The sequence below is a fragment of the Pinus tabuliformis genome, chromosome 4_1 (assembly GCF_031772625.1).
Source record: "Pinus tabuliformis cultivar Carrire ecotype Pingquan chromosome 4_1, CPIR1, whole genome shotgun sequence".
Taxonomy (NCBI): domain Eukaryota; kingdom Viridiplantae; phylum Streptophyta; class Pinopsida; order Pinales; family Pinaceae; genus Pinus; species Pinus tabuliformis.
The window spans coordinates 245,260,128-245,272,800 of record NC_142303.1 but is presented as its reverse complement, the minus strand read 5'-3'; positions in this window follow the sequence as shown (position 1 = coordinate 245,272,800).

Sequence of the window (12,673 nt, the reverse complement as noted above, 5' to 3'; positions counted from 1 at the left end):
TTCACAACTCTGATACCATGTAGAAAATTTCTACAAATCTATCTCTAATACCATGTAGAAAATATGATAGTAGGTTAACCCAATAATGCAATATAAATCAAAGTAGAATACTATAACCTACTTCTACTATCAATTTGTTGAAGCTTAAAGATCAAGCTGAACAATATAACTAGAAGAAGAACAATCAATGGCACAATACACATGAAAATACTTTGGGGAAAGCCTCAGCTAAAAACCCCACACTATTGTATTATCATACATGGTGGAAATACATAGGAATTATACAAATCCTTAGCTCTCACAGCTAGCCAACTCTCAGTACAATCCTTACAGATGCTCATAGGAAATCTTGGCTTCTCTCCAGCCTTCCTCTCTGCCCTCCAAGCTCCTATTTCCTTGCATTGTTCCTTGTGGATGATTTTCCTTTTACCAAGTGGAAAACCTTCTCTCAAAACTGCACAATCCTCAAGGATTTATCCTTGACTGCATGCATGTGTTTTCTCCATGAGAAAACACATGCAATTGATAGTACATTGTCCTTGAACATTTATCTCAATTGGGTCTTTCTCAGAATAGACATGCATGAGTTTCTGATGAGGAAATCTTCAGTTAACTGGAGTAGCACTAGTTGAGTGCATTAATGCAACAACTGAATGTTAACTCTCTATTAGTTCCTCAAACAGTTTGGAACTAATTTAACTAGACTTAAATCAGTAAACTGAGTTAACTAATTATAGCTCAAATATAACTCAATCTTATCTCCTTAATTTAAGGGATAACTCTTGTGGGACTTCAGAAATACTTCTAACTTGAATTTCTCCAACTAATTAATTTAAAATAAATTAATTAATTATTTCCAAGTAGCTGTTAAGACTAAATTCAATTTTAATTCACAATTTAATTCAAGGACAAATTAAATTGGAATATTCTTGTTGACATATTTCAACATAGCCATTGTCCCAATTGGTACAGCACTAGAGGGCTCTTCACCTTAGATCAGTGCATTGAGGACAAGGAAAATGCCAAAAAAAATGCCAGTGAAGATGAACGCAGTCTTCAGCGTGTTTGTTTTCCATTCTGTCCCCTTGAACTCTATATTGTGTCTATGAAGTTGAATTATTTTCCAATTGGGAAAATTTTCTTGATTAAATAAGAAAACATACAAAAACTAGGATACAAATTCTGCAAAAAGGGACATAAATCTTCTGGTGCACTCTCGGATATTTGGTGAATATAGTGGCCCCTTGGGCATTAGAGAAATTCAACCTACAGGTTTCAAAATTCCAACTCTTTGCAAAGTCTTCAATTCTGTCCTTTATCCCCTCTTGCATTCTAAGTTCTAGTCTTCTTTAGTGTAACTGCTTTCCAAGAAGAGAAAGGCAGATGAGGTGTCTTGAGGAGGTTAGTCACCTTAGGTATGAAGGGTCTCAATTGTCTTAGAAAATAGTGTACTTTGTTGGCATTAATTTTCCATGAATTCCTACATTTATAACAATTTGTCAGTTGTCTTATCTATAGTCATAAAGTGAAGATGCTATTATTGTATTTCCAAGTATTTATTCTGAATGCCATTTGTCATTCTGAAAATACTATCCACTCAATGAATGTATCAACATCCATTCAAAAATTGATTGATGGAATGCTTTATGAAGAAAATGACAAATGTTTTTTCATAGCTTGTTTGTCCATATGAATGCACCTTTGCTGCTCATCTCGTCATTTTAATTTGGAGTTGTTGCCCTTGACCTTTCTTTTTGTTTCTGCATAGGATATACCAACACTGAAGCTTGAAACAATGGAAAACAAATTTGTTCTTTTTCTGATTCTATTTATTGTTGTTAATATGGCCCTCATAGGTTCAGTGGCCAGATGGACTTGGAGCATTGAGAGAGGCAGGAGCTGTAGATCGGGAGCCGAAGGATTGGGCAGGTACAGGGTACGACCGAGAGGAGCTGAGGGAGAATGTGACAGCCAGATGGTCAGAGTATCTTGTCTTGTACTAGTGGATGTATGAGGGCCATTATCCCTAATACGGGAGCCTTAGACTTTTGTATTATATGTTGTTAGTATAATAAAGTTTGGTTGAAAAATTAACAAGTTGTCTATGTTCTGTGCATATGTGATTTACTACTTTATATTTCCACTGTGCAAAGTCATTTATGGTTGAGATTCTTGGTTTGGTAGCGTTAGTGATTTTAAGACTCTAACCTAGACCCAAGGTCGTGGAAATTCAATAGTGAAATGATTTGCACTAAGGCAAAAGATTTTGTCATAAAAATCCCATAGCAGATATTTCTTCATGGTTGAATGGAACACTGAGTCCTTGCACAATCTGTCTGTAGCTGAGAATTTTGATTTTTTTGTAAGTTTACTATTTCTAACATCTCAGTGTACCAAGCACTGAGTCTCCTCTTGTAAGATCAATTGGCTTGTCATTCTGAAGTTGGAGGAGTGGATCTTGATGAGTTGCCTTATTTCTTATGATTTATCTTCCATCCATTAAAATACAGAGTGGTCATTGCCTTGTGAATATACTTTCTTGATGTCTGACACCAATCCCAAGAGAAGGAAGGATAAGGATCTGACATACTTCCTTCCATATATTGTCCAGCAGGAAGAGTTGCAGAATATTTAGAAATGACGATAAAAAAACCCATTCAATAGGTCACTTCCATCTGCATTTGCCGTTGTGGAGCTAACTGGCATGTTAAAAACAATCTTCTCCAGTATTTGATGGTCACACCCTTTTGTATACAGGAATATTGATGCTCATCCTTGCCACAAGCTTGCATGCCTCTTCTTGTCTTAACATATGAACTGTGATATTGATTTTTTGTCTTGCACATTAAACTTTGAATAAATCATAATTAGAGCTCTTGGTATAGGGACAATGAGGAGTGATGTTCCTTCCATTTGTAACTAGTTTTTTAGCTTGTAGGAAAGATGTTGCATTTTTTGAGTGATCTACCTTCTGGTTTATTCCTCTTAGCACATGGTATAAATCAATGAAATCAAACCTTTTTTCCCTATCGTTTGATTCTTGAGATTATTCTTGCATGATTAAGAACCATTGGACTGGATAAATTTGGCATGTATCTCATAATAAGAGAAGAATATCCTATGATGACCAGCTGATCAATTATTTAATGCCTCCCTAGACCCCACCCACAACTATTTATGTTTCCCTCCCAGGATGAAGCACAGTCCCCCCCCCCCCTGCCCCACACTGGCCAGTGGATTGCCCTTTGAGTCTATTGAAAAAGAGTATTTTTTCTGAGATTTGTCATTTTTGGGATTCATCCTCATCCATTCAAATTTACCATAATGAAAGGTATTATTATTGTTTTTAGTGTGTTTTTTTAACTGGTGACACTCATGCCTCAACCATAACCCCATACTTCCCACTTACTATGTTGCATGGGAGTCCACAATGGCCATTTGTGTAAGTTGGGGCATTCCGTAAGTTTTTCCTCTTATTACAGGTGGACATGTAGTTAGATCTTATTGAATTGCCTTTGATGTCATGGAAAGGGTGATGTACACTATACTTACAACAATATTTGTTCATTTATCTTGAAACGACCATTTGTGAAAGATGTAATAATATTTTTTTCATAAGATGATGGCTTGACTTCTTAAAGCTTTAGAATCATGGGATTTAGCAATGTTTATATAGCCATTGGTCATAAGACACTTTTGCTTGTTATTAATATGCTTGTCAATGCTCAACATGTTGGTTGTTTTGTAAATATGAAACTACTACCATGCTATGATTTCCTCACCTAGAATCCAATGAATCCAAATGGATTTATGGGTGTTATTGTCACTTCCCATAAAGATTGTTGCCCACATATGGATAAATTCTAGAGCCCACCATGTGGCACAAATGATAGTCTCCTTGTAATTATGTTGGAAGATGATAAAGTGAGTATTCTATTCTTAAAACCATCATATTATGATGTAGTTATTTTGCAATCAGCTTGTTTTGAAATTCATTTGGTAGTCTTTTACACAATTTTTCATGTATGATTTTTGAAATTTCTACCATCATATGAATTTCATGAATAAAGGATTTCTTATTATTGTTAAATAGATGACTGTGCAAGAACTACCTCCAAATTCAACCATGGAGGATTTGCTAGACAAAATAGCTTATGGAAGTTCACTTTTTACATTATATGGTTTGCCACCACAAGAGGCGCTAAGGCATTTGAACCATATACTTTGGAAATGATTCTAGTAGGGATTCCTATGGTTTTTAATGTTGTGATTATTTCAACTCATGGTTATTTTGGGTAAACAAATGTTTTAGGAATTCCAGACAAAACACTGGTGGATAGGTAAAATCTGCAAAATGTATACCTACATTTGAATCTTGGGAAAAAAGCATATGATTGTTATCATTTAACTAATCCATATCTCTTCGATCCCAAAAATCCATTTTCTTTGGATAAGCTTTATCTATAACCTCAAAAGAAACCATATTATAAGCTGAAGGACCATTATGTCCTCTTGAGTCTTGAAAAAGTACGATGGAATGAAAATAGGTGAGGACCATATCCAAGTTTACCATGTCAGAACCTAGGTTCATTAAGATGACGATCTTGGTTTGAAGATATCCACTATACAAACTAGGACCGCCCATACTTATCGTTGCCATCTCTCTTTCATCATCAAGACTAACATACTGAGGACCTGTAACCTATGGAGGCCCATGGCAGTCATTGCAATGCAATTTATTAGAATACATGTCATGTCCACAAGTTTTTATATTTAATCTCTGCATCCAATGTGGCCATTTCTTATTATGAGATTTACCACATCTGAAAATGGCATCATTCACATCATTTTGAAGAAGTCTACAAAGGTCAACATAATTTTTTTCACATTTACAAGTTCCCTCACATTTGTTGGTTTTTGAAGCTCAAACACTTTCATAACAAAACAGGAAAAGTCAAGCAGCAAAAATGGACCACTCGCTTTTCATCTACTGATATTAGAATGAAGTTTTATTAGAGGCATTGTTTTTTTGCTTGTTTTGGTTAGAAAAGGGTTTGCTCTTGGTTTTATGTGACTTTCAATTTATCGTATGTAGCATGTTGAGAAATGAGAAATAATAATGTGTGACATTTATCTTGCAAAAATTGATGCCAAATGAAAGGATACAGAGTTTAACCAAGCTACAGTTCACTTTGGTAAAGGTGGAGGAACATCTTAAAAAGTTGTCTAAGAATACACCATATACATAGTTTGAACATAAGCAATATATGGATTTTTATTTTGTAGATATGTTCTTTTTTCTACCCAAGATATCATAGCAAGAAAAATATTGATATTGTAGAAATTGTTTGAGGACCTCATTGAGATCGATTTCTCTGATGTCATGCTTGATTGATACCTTCTCATATGTCAAGAAGACTTTAAATATAAATTAATGTGTTCCTAAAACAATCAAATTCAAATTTTATAGATATAAAAGATAAAAACAAATGTTAATGCTTTCATTTGATTGTTACTTGAATTTTCTATGGGCAAGTTACATGAAATGTGATTGGAAAAAGGATGGGGAGACAATGCAGAGCATGTCTTGGATATGATTCATTTGTTGTTAGAGATCCTTCAAGCACTTGAGCTATCGACTTTGGAAATGTTTCTAGTAGGGATTCCTATGGTTTTTAATGTTGTGATTCTTTCACCTCATGGTTATTTTGGGCAAGCAAATGTTTTAGGAATGCTAGACAAGACATCAGTGGACAGGTAAACAAATTTTTTATAATTGCAATCTCCATTCCATGATATCCTCTCTTTATTGTTTGATTGTATTTTGAACATTTATTTTGATTTTGTTTTGTCCTTTAACTATGAAATAGAAAATACTTTGTATCATGTCCATTTAAACAACCACCAAATCTTGAAGATGAAATTAGTATTACACGATATTGATTGGAATCCTTATAGCTATTTCGTGTTTAAAAAATTCATGACTATAAAAAAGTTTGCTTTCATGTTGTTATTTGAGCACATGTTGTTTATATACTTGACCAAGTTCATGCATTAGAAAATGAAATGTTGTTGTGAATAAAATGACAAGAATTAAACATCACACCTCAGATTATTTGTTTTCACAAGTTATCTATAGCTTGAGTTTTTTAGCATGTAACTTAGTTGGCATGATTGTGCCTAAGATTTCCTTGAAGGTTGAATACTAAGTTACTAAGGTGTTATTTTATATGGTGAAATTTTATTTGCTTTGTTGATACAGGTCATCTAGATACGTTATAGTGGCCACTATCGCCCAACTGAAGAAAACTTGTTCGAGTTTCTTGTTTGTATGGGGAAAAATTTATTTGACATTGCTGATGTTGAGGTATATGTCATATAAACTCTTTATAGTATACTTTAGTTTATATTCTAGTGTTCATTGTATTTAATGTCTTACACTCTGCATTGTATATTCTTTGTTTTCAGAAAAGGAACTCAGTATTGATGGTAAGAAGCAGGAATTGAAGAAAGAGGCTAAGAGAAATAACACTGGAGCGACAAATGCAAAAAGAGAGAGACAAGAGAGCTGATCTAGTGATACCCTTAGAGTCAATATCCCACATAAGACAAACACATAGAGACTGATGGTCAAGTTTTCAGAGTTGGTGAATTCACCTGCAATGCCTTGGCAACACAATGATAATGCTTTGAAGTGATGAAACATCATTTCATGTGTAAATTGTAGTCCAACCAATATTAAGTTGGAAACTCATATTGTAATACTTTAAAATTTCAAATAATAAAATTTATGTGGTTGAAATTATTCATAGTTGCACTTGATTATGTTTAGTATTGTAATTAACATATGCAATTTTGCATTTTAATATTAGATGAACATGCACATTGTATGACATTTTTAAATTTAATCAAAAAATCATATTAATTAATCAATGTTGATTAATAATGAACACATAAAATCAATCTAAAACCGCTAAATTAGTAGGTTATATTGATTAATGATGAACACAAATAAAATGAATATACGACTAAATTAGTTATTTATAATGATTATTAATGAAAGTAAATGAAATGAATATAAACTACTAAATTAGTAGTTTATATAATGAATATGAAACTACCAAAAAAAGATAAATGACTATCGTAAATGATAAATTTGTAATTACAAATGAAGAGTAAATTTTGCATATATACGACTATCAGTAGCTAATTTACAGTGTCTTATAACATGACCAAAATTTAGTCATATTTCTTTGGTCATTAATTGGTTTCAAACGATGACTAAAATTTGCATATATGTGACTATTAGTAGCTAATTTACAGTATCTTATAACACAACTAACATTTTGGTCATTAATTGGTTTTCTCGGGTGATCATATAGTAATATATTTTGTTGTATATTTGGTCATTAATTGTGGCAATTAATGACTAAATTTATGACTATATATACTACTAGACGATAAAATTGAGACAACCAATTAATGACTAAGCTAAAAACAACTAAAAATTAGTCGCATTATAAGATACTGTAAATTAACTACTACTGGTCATCGACTGAAAAATAGTCGTTTATATGCAAATTTTAGTTGTTTTTTAAGTAATTGATTATCCATTTTGTACTAGTGATATAAATTGTAATGTGAATATCCTCATAGTGGCCTTGACCAATATACTTGGGCTATTCGGAGAAGATGGGGGTTTTAATGTAGAGGTTCAATCAAAGGGTAAATCAGGAGATTGGTAATAAAACAATGAATCAAAGAAAGAACCTAAAAAAGATCAACCCAGTTTGAGTGCCATGAACCATTCATAGTTCCTATTCAAAATGGAAGAAAAGGTAGATATCAAGTTGTATTAAGGTGATATCGGTGCTCTGAAGCTAAATCAATGGTTGCAACAATTAGAAGTTTATTTCAATGTTCATCATATATAGCAAGAACAAAAGATTTCATTTCTACAATGAAAACTAGAGGGCCATGCCTTGACTTAATGGGAAAGCCACATAGAGACCTTGAGGATGAAGGGAGATCCTTCAATGAGTAAACTTAAGAGGACTTTAAAACCCTCATAAAGTCACAATTTTACTTTATCATGTATGTAAAGGACCAATGGTTCCAGTGGTACTACTTCAGGCGGAAGCGGGGGCAGAGTGTACAGGAGTACACTACAAAATTTAGAATTATGGTCGTAATGTCTAGTATCTCCCCAAAGAACCGAGATGTACACCTCAAGTATTTGGGGGGTTTGCATAATCATTTGCAAAACAAGTGATGTTATTCAATCCCATATTGGTGGGTGAGGCTTGTGTACAGGAAAACTTACTTGGAGAACATAGGCTTGAAGTTGAAGGGAAATCAATTGGATCAAAGCATAAGGAGAACTATGACACTTCTAAGGAGTGAAAGAAGAAATGGAAAGGGGGGAATATAAATATGGTAACCACAACATGTAATTGAAAAAATCCCATAAACCACTTCAACCACTGTAACATTGACGGTCATAAAAAGGAGAAGTATTGGAAGTTGCATATAGAGATTCACCCAAAGAACAAAAAGAAAGACAATAAGAAGAAGAATACCATGGCCATTGATTCTAACAACTCGGTTGAAAGCACCTCGAACATGGATGAGAAGATCGTATGTACATAAATTCAGAAAAAAGATGAGAGTAGCCTTTAACAACATGAAGAGAATGAAAAGACAAAATTCTTCCATATTAAGATACATGGGAAAAATACCAAGATTGATGATCTGCTTGACTCAAGATTAAAGACGAATCTCATTGTAGTAGAGTTGATCAACAAATTGGGATTTAAAGGTTGTGATCATCCAATCCCATATACATTGGGATGGGTAAATAAGGACGTAGAGATAAAGGTTAAAAAAATGCAAAATTAGATTTTCTATCAATGTTGATTTTATTAGTTTAAGTATAACTAGATGTAGTTCCCCTTGATGTATGTGTTATGGTGTTTGTAAGTTCCTACATGTACATATGGGATGAGATATTCATTCAAAGAGCCAACCGATATTGGCTTGTCAAGGATGGAAAAACACTCACTATTAATGTTCACAAAGGCAAGCCAAAAATTTCATTGGTAAGTGCCAACTAAGTCAATAAATTAATTAGTTCTAGCAAGAAGTATGTTTACTATTTTTAAGAGAAAATCAATTTGTAGAAGAGTCAGTAAGAGCGAAGGCATCCTTAGAGGGGTCACTAGTTTCAAGTCATAGAAGGAGATACCTATAAGACCACCTTCAAAGTTAGAGAAGGTTTTTATGAGTGGTTAGTCCTATCATTCAACCTATGTAATGCACCAACTACATTATGAGGTTAATGAATGATATACTGCACCATTTTATAGATTCATTCGCTATTGTCTGTTTAGATGATATACTAGTATACAATGCTACTTAGGAGGAGCACATCTCACATTTGACATAGGTGTTGGAGACATTAAAGAAGAACCAACTGATAGAAAACCTCAAGAAATTTGAGTTTTCATAGTAGTATTTGGTGTATCTGGGGTATGTGATAGGTGGAGAAGAGTTGAAGATAGATCCTACCAAGATGGAGGCCATCATGAAATGGTCGACACATATTAATGTTTCTATGGTTAAGAGTTTTTCTAGGGAAGCACAATACCTTAGGAAATTTATAACCTTATTTTTAACAATAGCAACACCACTCCATGCCATACCAACAAGTGGCAAGTGTTTACAGTGAGGAAAGGATCAATAGAGGACCTTTGAGGAGTTAAAGAAGAAAATTAGCCAAGCGCCAATTCTAGAATTACTAAACTTGTACTAGCCCTTGGAAGTGGAGATAGATACGAGTGGGTATGTTATGGGAGTGGTCTTGATACAAGGAAGAAAACATGTATTCTACCATTCTAAATCATTTCATGGGGTACTTCTTAACTACCCTACCTACGATAAGGATCCCTATGCCTTGGTCCAAGTTGTGAAGGATTGAAAACACCATCTACTGGGAAAGGAGAGACTAATCCACACAAATCACCAACCACTACAATACCTGCAAGCCCAAAGTAAGCTACAACAAACCAAGAATTATAAGTGGATGGGGTTTCTACAATGGTTTCATTTAGTGGTAAAGTATAAGAAGGGGAGCACAAACAAGTTGACCAACATGCTTTCAAGGCCACTCATATCAAATTTCACATCTTTGGGAACTCTAATGCACATGGAGCCACTCACCCATGATGCATAAAGAGAGGCAAATTTGGAGGATGAGGACTTCAAGGAGGTGTTTCAATAGATACAGAACCAGATCCATGTGCAAAACAGTGACAACATAGTTGACTACCATCTCTAGGATGGGTTACTCTACAAGCTAGATACATTATGTGTTTCCATAGGTTGATGATTGTAGTTCATGAGAGACTTTCACACCTCCAAGCTTGTAGGGAACTTTGGTGTAGGGAAGACAATGGCTAATTTGTAGAGGTATGTGTATTGGCCCAAGATGCAAGAGCAGGTAGTCACAGGGGCTTTACCCAATGAACCTTTGACATATCATGTGAATTCATGGCATAATAAACAATCCTCTTAATTTGACTACATATTAGAAAATAAATCTAAAAAACACATAATTTAACACCCTACCAATACGAACCTAATACACCTTCCTAATTTAAAAAACCCCTAATTTCACTAGATATTGTAGGTACCCATTTTTTCATTAACATTTTTTATACCCCTTTACATTTTTTCATTAACTTTGAGATCCATTTTTTATACCTATCAATATAAAAACCCTTTACCCCCTATTGTATGCTCAATATATTATGTCATTTTTCCCTCAATATATGCCCTAATATGAAAACACGTGGTATGGTATTTTCCCCTAGTGAAGCCCCTGTGAAAGTAGCTAGGTTCATAAGAGGATGCATGATTTGTTGTATCAACAAGCCTGGTAACATGAAACGCGGTATATATCATCCCCTACATGTACCCACTCATCCTTCAAAAGGAATTTCTGTGGACTTTGTGGAAGGTTCAATAAAAACTAGGAAGGGACATGAATACATGTTCATGATAGTTTTGTGTTCTAATGCCTTGTAAAAGTACCATCAATAGGAAATAAGCAATGAACTTGTTCTTTGGACAAGTCTAGGTGAAATTTCGGATACCAAGGAGCATCATTTTAGATAGGGACACAAGATTTCTTAGTGCATTTTGGACCACACTGTGGGAGAAAATGAGATGAAGTTAAACAGGTATACAACATTCCATCCACAAAAAGATGGGAAGACAGAAGTAGTCAATAGGAATTTGGTGTAGCATTTGAGGGATTACAATCATAAGCATCCAAATACCTAGGATGAAAATTTGATCACTCTTATAAGAGAGTAGTCAACACTTCTATTGGTAAGTTCCCATTTAAAACTTGTTTTGGATATTTTCCACATTCACCTTTAGATATTGCATATGGGAAGTAAGGAGGAGTGAGGGAGGATCTTACAAGGAATTTCTTGAGGATAGATATTTTTTTGGAGAAGATAAGGGAAATCCATATATATGTATAGGAGACAATGCAGAAGTCACGAGAAAAATACAAGGCCAAGCATGATTAGTACATAATATATAATTCGTTCAAGGTAGGAGATAGAGTATGGTTACAGTTGAAAAAGGAGAGCCTATAGGGTCCTAGTAACAAAATCAAGGCTTTGCGATATGGTCCCTTTGAGATATTTGAAAAGGTAGGAGATAACACCTATAGACTTAGTCTACCCCCATTCATGTGCATTTACTCAGTGGTGAATGTAGATAATCTGAAACTCTTTGAGTCTTCCATGTTACATCACCTCGATCATAGTTTTTATGCAAAAGTTATGCCACTTGAATGTTGACCTTCTTATTTTGACCACCATAATTCAATAGGATGCCACGTCAAACCCCATTATTCATGGGAAAAGGGCTATCCATGTGATCCTGATGAAGAGGGATCTAGAGGAATCAATTTTGTAACTCTAGTTAAGAGCTTAAGGATTCAAACATAACCACTACTAGGCTATTGGGTTGTGTTATAATTGGGGCCCTAAGAGGAAAATGGGTTCCATTCTTTTCGAAGCATTTTTTCCATACACAAACATAGTAGCCAAGAAGGATAGGATAGAACATACAAAGAGGACCTGTGCACTATAGTAGCCCATGTTCCACAAACCTTCTTTGTACTTGTATCCATTTTCTATTCAAATAAAGAGAGCAGAGCAATCTCATCTTCTAACTTGGTTTTCTCTCGAAAGGGTTTCCCAGGTTATATCTTGTGACAATCGTGGTTTTTGAGTTTTTATTTCACTGTTCTCTATTTACGCATAAGAATAACTTGCATGCATATGCAATAAACAATAATTTACATATCCATAAATATAAATAGAAGTAAAACCTCATAGTGTAGATTTCAAATTTTGAAGTATAATTTTATCATATTTGTTGTGACAAACTGTGCAGTCGAATTTCCAAAATAATTTATGGATCATCTATCTCAAATCTTGTATATATATTTTTATCGTATCCTAGAGGAACCCAGCAGTCCGCCTGACATGTAACAAATAATACACCTTGGGGGGTCTACGATTTGTCCTCCTCTCCATAAACTAAGTCACAACTGGGGGGGATTTGAACCTTGGATCTCTTAGTTTTCACAGAT